At 37.7% G+C, this 13,490-nt stretch overlaps 1 long non-coding RNA gene across 1 annotated transcript; it reads right to left on the bottom strand.

The window, feature by feature from the left end:
* Positions 1–681: 681 nt before the first annotated feature.
* On the bottom strand, positions 682–8,569 carry LOC114459142 (uncharacterized). The gene is made up of 3 exons (XR_003673246.1): positions 8,559–8,569; positions 1,426–1,472; positions 682–1,303 (listed from the first exon to the last, which is right to left on the bottom strand). It is a non-coding gene; the product is annotated as an uncharacterized LOC114459142 (long non-coding RNA).
* Between the last annotated feature and the right edge of the window lie 4,921 nt (positions 8,570–13,490).

Consider the following 13,490-nt stretch of genomic DNA (forward strand, 5'->3'; position numbering starts at 1 on the left):
GCCTGTGTGTCTGACTGTCTGTAGGAGTGTGTGTGTGTGTGTGTGTGTGTGTGTGTGTGTGTGTGTGTCTGCCTACCTGTGTGTCTGTCTGTCTGTGTGTCTGACTGTCTGTCTGTCTGTCTGTGTGCCTGCCTGTGTGTCTGTCTGTCTGACTGTCTGTAGGTGTGTGTGTGTTTGTCTGCGTGTCTGTGTAGCTGTGTCTGTCTCTGTTGGTGTGTCTGTGTAGCTGTGTCTGTCTGTTTGTGTCTGTCTGTCTGTCTGTCTGTCTATGTGTGTGTTGGTGTGTGTTTGTCTGTCTGTCTGTCTGCGTGTCTGTCTGTCTGTCAGTCTATGTGTCTGTCAGTCTATGTGTCTGCCTGCCTGTCTGTGCGTGTGTGTCTGTGTAGCTGTGTGTCTGTGTCTGTCTTTCTGTGTGTGTCTGTCTGTGTTGCTGTCTGTCTGTCTGCGTGTCTGTCGGTGTGCCTGTCTGTCTGTGTAGCTGTGTCTGTCTGTCTGTCTATGTGTGTGTGTGTTTGTCTGCCTGTCTGTCTGTCTGCGTGTCTGTCTGTCTGTCAGTCTATGTGTCTGTCTCTCTGTCTGTCTGTCTAAGTGTATGTCTGTCTGTGTGTCTGTCTGTCTGTCTGTGTAGCTGTGTGTCTGTCTGTCTGTCTTTCTGTGCGTTTGTGTTTGTCTGTCTGTCTGTCTGTCTGTCTGTCTGTCTGTCTGTCTGTCTGTCTGTCTGTCTGTGTAGCTGTGTGTGTCTGTTTGTCAGTGTGTCTGTCTGTCTGTCTGTCTCACAGAGGACTCAGAGACACTGAGGAACCAAACCCAAACCCAAACCCAGGATACAGAGTGTCAGTGAAGGAGGTACAGACGGTGTGGATGAGTGTCAGAGAGTCAGAGGAGACTTCATAGAAGGACAGACGTCCATCAGGACAGTCCACATACACTCCTACTCTACCAGAGGAACTACAGGGACAGGAGGTACGTGTGTCTATGTTATTGTGTCTGAAGGTGTAAAAACCACTGTAACATCTCAGACTCCAGGACTGATTATTAAATCCAAACAAACAATCATAACTGTTTCCTTTTCTTCTGATTCCTCTGTAACTCACTGCTATAATAACATCTCCATTCCTCTCCACCTCCCAGTAACAGTGACCAGTCAGACCAGTACTACACAGAACCTGATAGTAATCAAATCTGTCTTGATGATCAAGATGAAGCTCCTCCTCCTCCCACAAACGTGTCACCGTCCTGTTGTCGTCAGACAGTCTGAGGTTTCTGTTGATGGAGTTTGTGTCGAGGTGAATGTGACAGAAATCTGAAGAGACACAAAGAAACAACAGTTGATCATGTGATGCTTCATTGTCTCTGTATCACTGACATGTTCATTCACTCAGAGCTTCATGAGGACACTTTGAATGAACACACACACACACTTACACTTCCTCACACCAGCTTTGATCCTCTGCTCTCCTCCATGGTCCGCCCTGCAGGAGCAAACACAGGCAGTGATTTACACACCTAAAGAGTCCAAAGTGCTGCTCAGAAACCTGATGCCATCTCCATCAAGCTCTCCATGTTTCTACTGGTTTGTCTTCAACAGCTTCACCTTCTTCATCTCCTTCAAAGTGTTCCTCTCTTCATCCTCACTGATTGGTTCCACCTCCTCTGATCTTAACTATACACTATTATATATATGTCAGTGGCGGCTGCTGGTCTTTCATGCAGGGGAAGCTCATTTTCTGCCTACTTCAGAAAATGTATCTGTTTATTTAAATGTGAATTTTAGTAGAATTCACATTTTGTTGTCAACTATTTGTAGATTATCACACACACGCACGCGCGTAGCTGCTGCGCGCTGGAGTGTGAGTGTTTGGTCAAAAGTCTCACAACACAAGCAGTAACAGTCTCCACAAACACCAAAAACAGACACTATGTTTGTCAGAAGTTAATTCGCTATGAGAGGATCAGCAAAGTCTCCGTGTCAACACAGAACAACGGACTGAAATATTTGAAAAACCCGCCTGTGTGCTTACAACGTCATACTCTCTGATTGGCTCATTTCGCTGTCAATCAAAATTGAATTAGCCTGAGAGAGATCATCCAATCATCATCCATTATTCCAGCGTCCGGAACAGACAGATCCAGCCCACTGCTCCATAGACCTCCTGTGAAGCCCGGCGTCCGATGGGCGGGACTAAGTGCGTCATAACCGAGCATTTATCCAATGAGCGTCTAGTTTGACTGCAGTGGATCAACCACTAAATCCTCTCCCATTGAAGTCAATTGAAGCTGAACTTCACCACTGTTTATTAACACTGTGACGCTGCGGTAATGAATGAAGAACGTCACGCTGTCACTGTCAGTTTCCTGTTATAAGAAGCTGATTCTGAACTAAACATACATGTGTTCTGTCATATATTTAGTCAATGAAATGTACACACAACACTACATATTTGACCACTGATTTTAGGGGAAGCTGAGGTTCCCTTGTAGTCTTAAAGCATCCGCCACTGATATATGTATATATACACTATTTGGTCCTTTGCAGTTTAAATAAGTTTGGTAGTCATACATAGTTTTATTCTTTTTAGTTTTTGAATGTGGATAATATCACACACTAAATCATAATTCTCCCTTTAGAAATACATTTGTCTTATGAATTCTAATACATTACAATGATAAATAAATGAATAAACAAACCTATTGATTGACTGTATATAGTGATTATTTCAAAAACATAATAAAAAGGAAAATTAAACATAAGACATCAATACATATTCACAAGAGTATAATTTACTAACCTCTCAACACTTCTCTTTAATAAATAATAACAATAATCTTGATAAAATATATTTATGACTTTGTATCTAAAACTTCAACATTCACAACATTCACATAAATGTACATATATATACACTAACACATATAATTACACACCCATATATAACTGATAAATAGAGATTGATAAAATACATATACACCCATACATATATATCTACACATAAACACACACATGAAAAAAAATAAAATAAAAAGAAACATAGATTTGAACATTAGCTGAACAACTTTACACAAATAATTAACACTAGAAATAATAATTATAAAATACTTTAGTTTAAATATATTTTACTACTTTAACTTTTACAACTAGAATAGGCTAAAAATGAATTAAATGAATGAATGAAGACTGAGACACAAATAAATATAAAAATGAATGAATTAAATAAAGAAATAAGTAAACAAATACTTAAATAAGTCAATAAATAAATAAATAAGTTCATCTCCAAAGGCACCAAATATGACAACACAAAATACTTGTTATAATGACAATTTACCAAAAACCTCTTGGGTAATAATAAAATAAAATAAAAAATCAGAAGAAAGAACAAACTGTTTCCTACAAAAACATGACATCGAAATAATAATAATAATAATAATAATAATAATAATAATAATATGAAATATGAATAATAATAATAATAATAATAATAATAATAATAATAATAATAATAATAATAATAATAATAATAATAATAATATGAAATATGAATAATGATAAATAATCTGATCTGACTGATCTGGACATGTCATCTACCAGTGGCTGTTAGTGATTGGTAGATGACCGTTGCTATGGATACTATGGACAAATACAGAATGAACTCTCCCTCAAAAGGAAACACTCTGAAAATTTGTCTCATGTTTAATTAAATAACGAAAACATTAATGAAATAAGATAAAATACTAATTATTAAACAAACTAAAAAACTTAAATTGTAATATCAAATTAGGAAAATAAACTAAAATATATTTTGGTTGATAAACTTTTTAATAAAAGTTCAGCCTTTATTTCAAAGTTAGATTTGAAATGTTTCACATAAAAACATCTTCTCCATAAACCAGTAATTATTTTATTTTTAAACCTAAAATATATAAAGACTAAGAAAAAAATAGGAACCACAACAATATTTATGTTTTAGTTTGATTTTGAATATTTCATTTAAAATCACTAATGTCCTAAAAAGTCACAACTTTCACATTATTACATTATTTAATAATAATAAACATAGAAACAAAACACACATCAAACAAATGTTTTTCTGATCTTAAATCAGAAATGTCCAAATCAACATATATTAAATTAAAACAGCTTTAATAGATAAACCAGAAATGAATTTCTCCTCTTTTTGACATGAATGAAATGAATGATTATGAAACTATATCTTGTGTGAACTGCAGTGAACTGGTAGAAAGAACATTCGATAACACACAACACAACTTGTTCACAACTGATACAGAAAGAATATAAAAATAACATTGTTTGACCTAGAAAATAAACACTTACACAACAGAATAATTACAACATATAAACATTGATTAAATAATATATTATGGAAACAACACACACACACACACACACACACACACACACACACACACACACACACACACACACACACACACACACACACACACACACACACACACACATAGAGATATATATGTATGTGTGGGTGAATGAATAAGGATGATGTCATGCTGTATGTATGGGAGAAACGTGTTGTGAGTGTGTGTGCTAGTGGGCGTGTCATAGAGTGATTGATTGATGGATGATGACACTATATGTATAATTGAAAGAAACGTGTTGTGAGTGAAAAATGTACCAGGGCGTGTCTTTGAGTGAGTGATCATGTGATAGAAGGATAGCTGTTTGCACACATATATACATACACACATACCAGTTTTTGTTTAATTCTTTAAATATTTATAATTTAAGATGGGTTAGGGTCTTTCTTTTTAAGGAATTACTAAAAACTTTTTTTTGTTGGTCATACTTTGATATTTTTGAAATGACAATTAGAATAACTTTTGGATATCATACTTACAGATTTCATACTGTTTTCTTTCTCTTGATGATTAGAGTTGATTGACTTTATTTTTTTGTCTCTCTCCCCAACACTTTACAGTTGTAGCTTGAATAAAAGTCATATTTTTAGTTAAAAGGTAAATGAACAAATGATCTTAATAACAGACATGGATAACATTATTTCATATATTGAGGAATCATATATACTGTATAGACCCTGGCCCAGAATGCAGAACAGTGGCTGATCACCTGAGGTTATAAAAACAACCTCACCACCTAAAACGTCTAATCAAAGGTGGGGGGGCTGAACTGTACATGGTACGTGGTCTATAGATTTAACTAGGACTCTTTAGAGAGATAATAAAGACATAAATACAATCAAAAATATGTTCCCTTGTAATCTATATAAATATTAGTAGAGGCATAAATGAACATAACACCTGGTTACATTTCTGTTTTGTTCTAATTACTGTTTTATTCTAAGGATTTGATTTACTTTTCAGTTCTTTGGGTTATTTTCTGACTTTTTTATACACTTACTTCTTTAATAATCTCTGTCAGTTTGAATATTATGTTACAACTGTGTAAAATATTGTCATTATCCTCTCTTTATGTTCTAAAAATCTCACAACTAAAACCCTTAAGTGTATTTATATCCTCAGATAGATAAATACAAATGTAGACATGGATAAAATTAGACAGAAATTATAATTTGAAATATTTAAGAAAATCATAATCAACCTTTGAAATGTATATAAATGTAGTTTTTTGTTGACAGGAAACAAACATCACCAGCTGAGAACAGAAACCATTGAATAAGTATTTGATTTAGTCTATTTTTAATTATGATTTATTCATTTTTAATAAATATAATATGTTACAAGAGAGGGCAATGATAAATTACTTTAAATGTAAATTAAAATAATCTGAAACAAACCACCTGCTCAGTTAGGGAATAGAACAGCTGATAGAATAACACTAATGAACTAATATGGATTCATATAATTGTAATTTAAATGAGTAAGCGATATCACTGTGCTTTAATTGATTTTTATTCAACAAAAGTTTTTATATTATATTGATAGATTATTTCTACACAGTTTATATGAGAGGGTGATCACGTGTTTTTGTTGTTTGTGCTTCAAAAGCTTCCATATAAATTTGATAAAGATTGATAGTAATTTCTGAAAGTCATTTCCTGACTGGTCGCTGTGGGCAGGCAGGACCGTGAATGTATTTTTCCTCACTAAGAAATAAGAATCAATCAATCAATCAGTTAAGGTTCCTGCTGTGGGTTTTCACATTCACATGGAAAGAGAAGTGATATTAAAATAAAATACACACACACTACATAGCAATCATAGACTCACCTCACTATGTGGTTGTATGTAATAAAGAAATTATAAAATATGTATTGAATAAATCTTACAACATCTTTTGTAATCATGTGATGTTTTATAAGATTGATTTTGATGAGCATGTATTCAGTTATTGTTTGTACAGATAAATATAAGTGGCTAATTTCAAGTTTACTGTGTATATTCAATTTAAACACAAATCATGTTTGTATTTTGTTCTGTTCTTCTTGTAACTTTTTTCTTATATTAAAACATAGTCTAACAGTAAATCCAAATAAATGTAATGAAGTTAAATAAAAGTTTTTGGCCCACTCTAACAATGGTAAACAAAATAGGAATATAACTTGAAATAAAATTACGTTAAAATAAATGAACGACCTTACATTAAGTAACCTGATATTATAATTTCTAAAAAAAAAAAAACGTTAATATAACATAATAAAACATAGTCTGAATTAAATATTTTGTCGTATTCATAATTTTATTTAGTCACACTGTTAAACAGTGTGAAGAGAGGAAATGTTAGAATGGATTATTATTCATTGTTTCTTTTTATGTGTAATATATAATTATATATCTTTATACTCAATAAATCTATTTATAAAATATATTCAGATCAACTTGTTAGCTGTCATTTTCAGAACAAGGACAAACAGTTTCAGAACATCTGATTTCAACTTAATCTAAATCTAAAAAATAACACAATTATGTACGTAAACGAAGAGACAAATCAGATATAAACAAGACAATCAGATTAACACTAAAATGTCAGTTTGACCCAAAATGTACAAAGTCTAAATCATTAACAAATAAGAATAATTATATTCTAAAATTAAACTTAATACAACTCATGTTCTATTTACCTAAATAAATCAAATAAACAGATACCATAGACCCCTAAATGATCAATAATAATGAATAAATCAATAAATCTTAAACATAATTTGTATTGCTTCAAATCACCAGTAAATGACATCTTTAACTAATTACAAGGAGCTGATCATTTGATTTCTAAATATATAAAAACACTGATAAATCTATGTTTAGGGCCCAGGGAGTGAGCAGACCCTGAGGACCACAGCTGTGTTTTAGATGAGTGTCTGTCCTTCTATTGACTTGTTATGACTTGTTGATTCATTTTCTGTTCATCTCTAATAAATTCATTGATTGATTCAGCAAAACCTCTGACTATGTCTCTCTGTAAGAAAATCTCAGGTACTGAACATGAGAGTTAGCTCAAAAACTCTAACAATTGTTAAGCAATGATCTTTGTGACATAAGTCTACAGTTTGAAATAAATTTAAAATGTTTTAAAAACATACATATTTCTGTTTTAATAATTGTATGAGTGGGTCAAGTTAAACATTTTAATATTTTATTTTATATTTTGCATTGTTGGAATGTCAGTGCTAAATAAATAAATTCATATTTTAAAGGCAGGGTAGGTGATTTTCTAAAGCTAGCATGATTTTGAATGTAGCTTACCCCCCTCCCCTCTGTGCTCTGTCTCACTCACATGCATTAGCACAGCTGCTGCAGAAGTGGATCTTAGCTCATTGTTTGTATTGTGTAGAAACTACATTGTCTCATTCAGCAGTAAGTAAACACTAAACTTTATCATTATATACTGTATGTTAAACGTGACTAAAAACTCTGTTTTAGGTCTGTCACCAATGACGCACTATGAGTGTGGGCTCGTACACGCGAGGGGTGGAGAACGAGCAGGGAGACAGAGAGACGTGATTGGTTTATAATTAAAAAAAAACTTCCTTTTTCATTGGTCAAAGTTTTTACAGGTTTACAGCTGCTACACATGATGGATTTTCTTTTTTCCTTTTTCAGAGCACATAATCTTAATTTCCCCTAACCAACCTTTAATTGATTGATTATTTGAAACATTGGTAATATTTTATACAATTACAATGTTTTAATTTTAGTGGTTAGTAACATTCAGAGCTGGAAATTTTTATTTTGGTTTTGGACCAGTCATTTACATTTCAGTTCATCTCTCATTTTTTGACTTGATAACTTGTGTCAGAGCAATAATTAAAATATAATTTCATAAGATATATTTATATTTCTGTATGAACACAATCCTCACTGATTAGTTCCACCTCCTCTGATCTTCTCTCTCATTCCTTCATCAGCTCCTCATAGTTCTCCATCAGCCTCTCCTCACACCTCACTACCTTCTTATCTCTGTCCTTCATCCCTCTAACCTGTCCCAGTCCTCCTCCTTTAGTGTCCCACCTCTCACACCTTCATCACATTCCTCTGATACAGCTCTCTGTCACACATGTGATGGGGATTGATGTGAACATGTGATGAGCTGCTGTGATGTGTCTCACCTCAGAGTGTTCAGTCTCTGAGAGAGCAGCTTCACTGCTAAGTCTCCTGGATGGTTGTAGCTCAGGTCCAGCTCTCTCACACTGGAGGAGTTGGAGCTCAAAGCTGCTGCCAAAGAAGCCCCGCCCACCTCTGTGATGACACAACCTGACAGACTGAATTCAGAAAAATATCCAAAACTCAGGAAACAAGTGAGGAGACGAGAAACAGGACAATGTTGATGGAACATGTGATCCACTGACCTGAGAAAGTCCAGTTTACAGTGAGGACTCTTCAGTCCTTCACACAGCAGCTTCACTCCTGAATCCTGCAGATCATTGTTACTCAGGTCCAGATGTTTCACACTGGAGGACTGAGAGCTGAGGACTGAGGACAGAGCTGCACAGCTTCTCTCTGAGAGACCACAGGAACTCAAACTGATGAAGAATCAGAGAAACCTTACAGATGTTTGTCTGTGACAGAATTAAAGACATGTTCTTCTAAAATCACATACTCAACTTTCTTGGAGGCTTTAATCACTGGGAGCAGCTTCAGAAAAGCTTCCTCTGAAGGAAAAAAACTTTTCAGGTCAAAGAAATCCAGATGTTCTTGTGATGACAGTAAGATGAAGACCAGAGCTGACCACTGAGCAGGAGACAGTTCCTCTGTGGAGAGACGTCCTGATCTCATGTACTGTTGGATCTGCTCCAACAGAGAGTGATCATTCACTTCATTCAGACAGTGGAACAGGTTGATGCTTCTCTCTGTTGACAAACTCTCACTCAGCTTCTTCTTGATGTATTTACCTGTTCTTTGATTGGTCTGTGAGTCACTTCCTGTCTGTGTCAGCAGGCCTTGTAGGAGCCTCTGATTGGTCGGCAATGAAAGACCCAGCAGGAAGCGGAGGAACAAGTCCAAGTGTCCATTTGGACTCCGTAAGGCCTCGTCCACAGCGCTCTGATGGAGAAGGTTAAAGTCAGGCTGACCTCCACTATGGGGAAGGTTCAGTGGTTTATGTTCCAGCAGGTTGACTTTAGAGCTGATGAAGGTCTGATGGACGTGAAGAGCAGCCATAAACTCCTGAAGGCTCAGGTGGATGAAGGTGAACACCTTGTCCTGGTACAGGTTGATCTCCTCTCTGAATACCTGTGTGAACACTCCTGAGCACACTGAGGCTGCTCTGAGGTCCATGCCACACTCTGTCAGGTCACTCTCATAGAAGATCAGCTTTCCTTTCTGCAGCTGCTCAAAAGCCAGTTTTCCCAGAGACTCCATCATCTCCCTGCTCTGTGGACTCCAGTGTTGATCTGTGGCAGCTCCTCCATCAAACTTCACCATCTTGACTTTGTTCTGAAGGACCACATAGTGGCTGTAGATTTGAGTCAGAGTCCTGGGCAGCTCTCCCTTCTCTCTGCTCTTCAACACATCCTCCAGAACTGTAGCAGTGATCCAGCAGAAGAGCGGGATGTGGCACATGATGTGGAGGCTGTGACACGTCCTGATGTGGGACATGACCCTGCTGACCTGCTCCTCATCTGTGGACCTCCTCCTGAAGTACTCCTCCTTCTGAGGGTCAGTGAACCCTCTGACCTCTGTCACCATGTCCACACACTCAGGAGGGATCTGATTGGCTGCTGCAGGCCGTGTGGTTATCCAGAGGCGAGCTGATGGAAGCAGTTCTCCTCTGATGAGGTTTATCAGCAGAACCTCCACTGAAGTGGACTCTGAGACATCAGTCACTGTCTGAGTGCTGAGGATGTCCAGAGGGAGCCGACACTCATCCAGACCATCCAAGATGAACAAAACCAGGAAGTCCTGGAAGCTGCAGATTCCTGCTTCTTTGCTTCCAGAGAAGAAGTGATCAACAAGTCCCACCAAGCTGAAGCTCCTCCCCCTCAGCAAGTTCAGCTCTCTGAAGGTCAGTGGGAATGTGTAGTGGACCTCCTGCTGGGCTTTGTCTTCAGCCCAGTCTACAGTGAACTTGTGTGTTAAGAGTGTTTTCCCAATGCCAGCCACGCCCTTTGTCATCACTGTCCTGATTGGTCGAGGTCTTCCAGGAGGAGCTTTAAAGAGCTCTTCTAGTGTGATGGCTCTTTCTGCTGTGTCTGATCTCCTGGATGCTGTTTCTATCTGTATGACCTCATGTTCCTGGTTGACCTCTCCACTCCCTCCCTCTGTGATGTAGAGCTCTGTGTAGATCTCCTTCAGGAGGGTTGGACTTCCTGCTTTAGCCACGCCCTCAGACACAACCTGGAATTTCTTCTTCAACTTGGACTTCAGCTCACGTTGGTATCGATGAGCCTTTGTTTCTGAATGAAAACAAACTTAATGTTAGAGTGGAGAAGTCAGAGCAGGTTTGAATATTGGAGATCAACGTGTGTGATGTTCTCAGTCTGGATGGTTCCTCAGATTAAATGTGACTGATTGAATCATGCTTTGAAAAAGAAAAGCCAGCTTTGTGTCTTTCATGTGATGTTCCTCACAGTGAAGATGTTCACATGCTCTTACTGCTCTGCAGATGCTCAGCCAGCTCCTCCTGCTTCATCCTCTTCAGGAAATACAGTGTGATGTTCAGAAAGGCCGCCCTGCTCCTCCTCTGCTCCTCATCTTCACCCTCCATCTGACTCTCTGAGCACTCTGGATCATCTCCATCCACAATTTTCTGCATGTGTTTGAGTTCAGCCTTAACAAAGCTGATGATGTTGTCCTCCAGCAGCTGGAACACAAACACATTAAAGGTGATGAGTGAAGGTCTGCTCCAATCATCTGTGTGTGTGTGTGTGTGTGTGTGTGTGTGTGTGTGTGTGTGTGTGTGTGTGTGTGTGTGTGTGTGTGTGTGTGTGTGTGTGTGTGTGTGTGTGTGTGTGTGTGTGTGTGTGTGTGTGTGTGTGTGTGTACAGTGGTTTAGTGTCTTTGTAGACATACACACCGTAAAGATGGAGTCAGGCTCAGCTCCAGAGGAACCATCCACACCCTCCAAGCTGCTGTGGAGAAGACACAGACACTCAGACATGCTGAGGAGCAGCTGGAGGAAAGCACAGGAAGCTCTGCTAACATCATGTGAACATCAGTAACAGTGGGTGATGTCCTGCAGAGCCACAGTGCAGTGAGTGTGGAGCAGCCTTTGGAGCTCAGCTCACGTGTGAAACATCTCAGCATGTTTCCACTGAACAGGAGAACAAGTCTGTTGGACTGAGGCTTTATTTGGCTTCAGTCCTTCATAAATCTGAAGATCACACATTGTCTAAGACTCACCTACACACTGGAGACAATTCCTACAAAGCCTTTTCTCTTTCACCTTCCACTGTTTGCTGAGGATTACATCAACACCACTTCAATAACAAACATAGTCCATCAAAATGTATTTTTTTTATATTGGGGGTGCTTACCACTCTCAATGGGCCACTTTTCATTCTGGCTTTTTAACACACCACACTAAATAGGGCAAACATTTAAAACATAATATATATATATATATATATATATATATATATATATATATATATATATATATATATATATATATATATATATATATATACTGTATATATTATGTGCTGAGGGCGGTCCAGGTGAACCAATTTCTTCCAGAGCTGGCGGTCCCGTACCAGCAGATCTACATCCTCCACAACAATTCTGTGTTGTCTGAGATCGCCTGCTATGATGTTTACCCATCGTGTGCGGGGCTTGCCTCCTGGCCATCTCCAACCTGCTGCCCTTGGGTCAATAGCTTTCGTCAGATGGTCAGGAGGTAGGTGAAGGACATGGCCAAACCAGCATGTGCGTCACTGCGCTGCCTAGCAAGATGCTCTAGGCTGACATGTGTGGGCTCTTAGCACTTCATTGGAAATAAAAATAAACAAATACTTGAAATTGTTTAAACTGTGGACCCTGAATCTATAATTTATGAAAGTTTAACTTTTTGAATGAAATCATGGAAATTAAACAACTTTTCCAAGATATTCAATTTTTCTTATAAAGGGTCTGTATAAGAGGGTGTGGACACTTTTGCAACCTCATTCTCTCAGTTTTTTTTTTATTTTTACTTCATCTCCCTGAAATGTTTCAGTTTGTTTTTCAATTGCATTGTGCAGGTTATAGGTCACATTAAAAGTGGAAAATACTGTGAAATATTTATTTATATTGTCCCTCCTCTGCTTACTCTCCATAATTGTTTTGAAGCCCTCTCATACGAAAATAGAGACAAACTCAGTCCAACTGAGCCGACTGAAACAACCACCAGGAAAACGCCTCCACCACTACAGGGACTGAATTCCCATCAGTCCAAATCCTCCATAGCCTGTCTAAAACTTCACAGAGCAGCAGTACAGAGACACTCTGGTTCCACGTACAGCCCTACAGCCATCAACAAACACCGCTTCCACACTGGCCGACCCCGACGATGGAGGGTCCCTAGCAGCCATCAGTGACCCTCTCACCATCAGACGCTCCTGGTCAGTGTAGCAGGTTCACACACATTCCTAGTCACTCATTATTGGTGATTCAATAACTAGGAACACCAGATTATTTATTGTCATCACACTGTATTCCAGGTGCTACAGTTCACACTATCTGAGACAAACTTAACCAAATGTTACCCACGCTGCCACCAACTGTTACTAAAATAGTGTTACATGTAGGAACAAACAACAACGTGAATAGATGTGAACCATGAGTGAGTTTAACCTTCACTTTAACGTTTTAAAGACGTGTGAAATCAGTGTTTATCTCTGGTCCTCTTCCTACACTAAATAAATACATATATAACCAAAGAACAAACAGTACATGAATTGGTGTCGTATGTGTTTGTCTGTTCTGTCTTTGATGGAATATATATTATTAATATTTTTTATTATTATTATTATTATATGTCTCACTGTCGCAAGGAGCCGAGGCAACGATTTATCAAGTGAACGTGATGTTGTCGTCAACTACAGACGTTATAATGAAGATCT

The sequence above is a fragment of the Gouania willdenowi genome, unplaced genomic scaffold, assembly GCF_900634775.1.
Source record: "Gouania willdenowi unplaced genomic scaffold, fGouWil2.1 scaffold_269_arrow_ctg1, whole genome shotgun sequence".
NCBI classification, from domain to species: Eukaryota; Metazoa; Chordata; class Actinopteri; order Blenniiformes; family Gobiesocidae; genus Gouania; species Gouania willdenowi.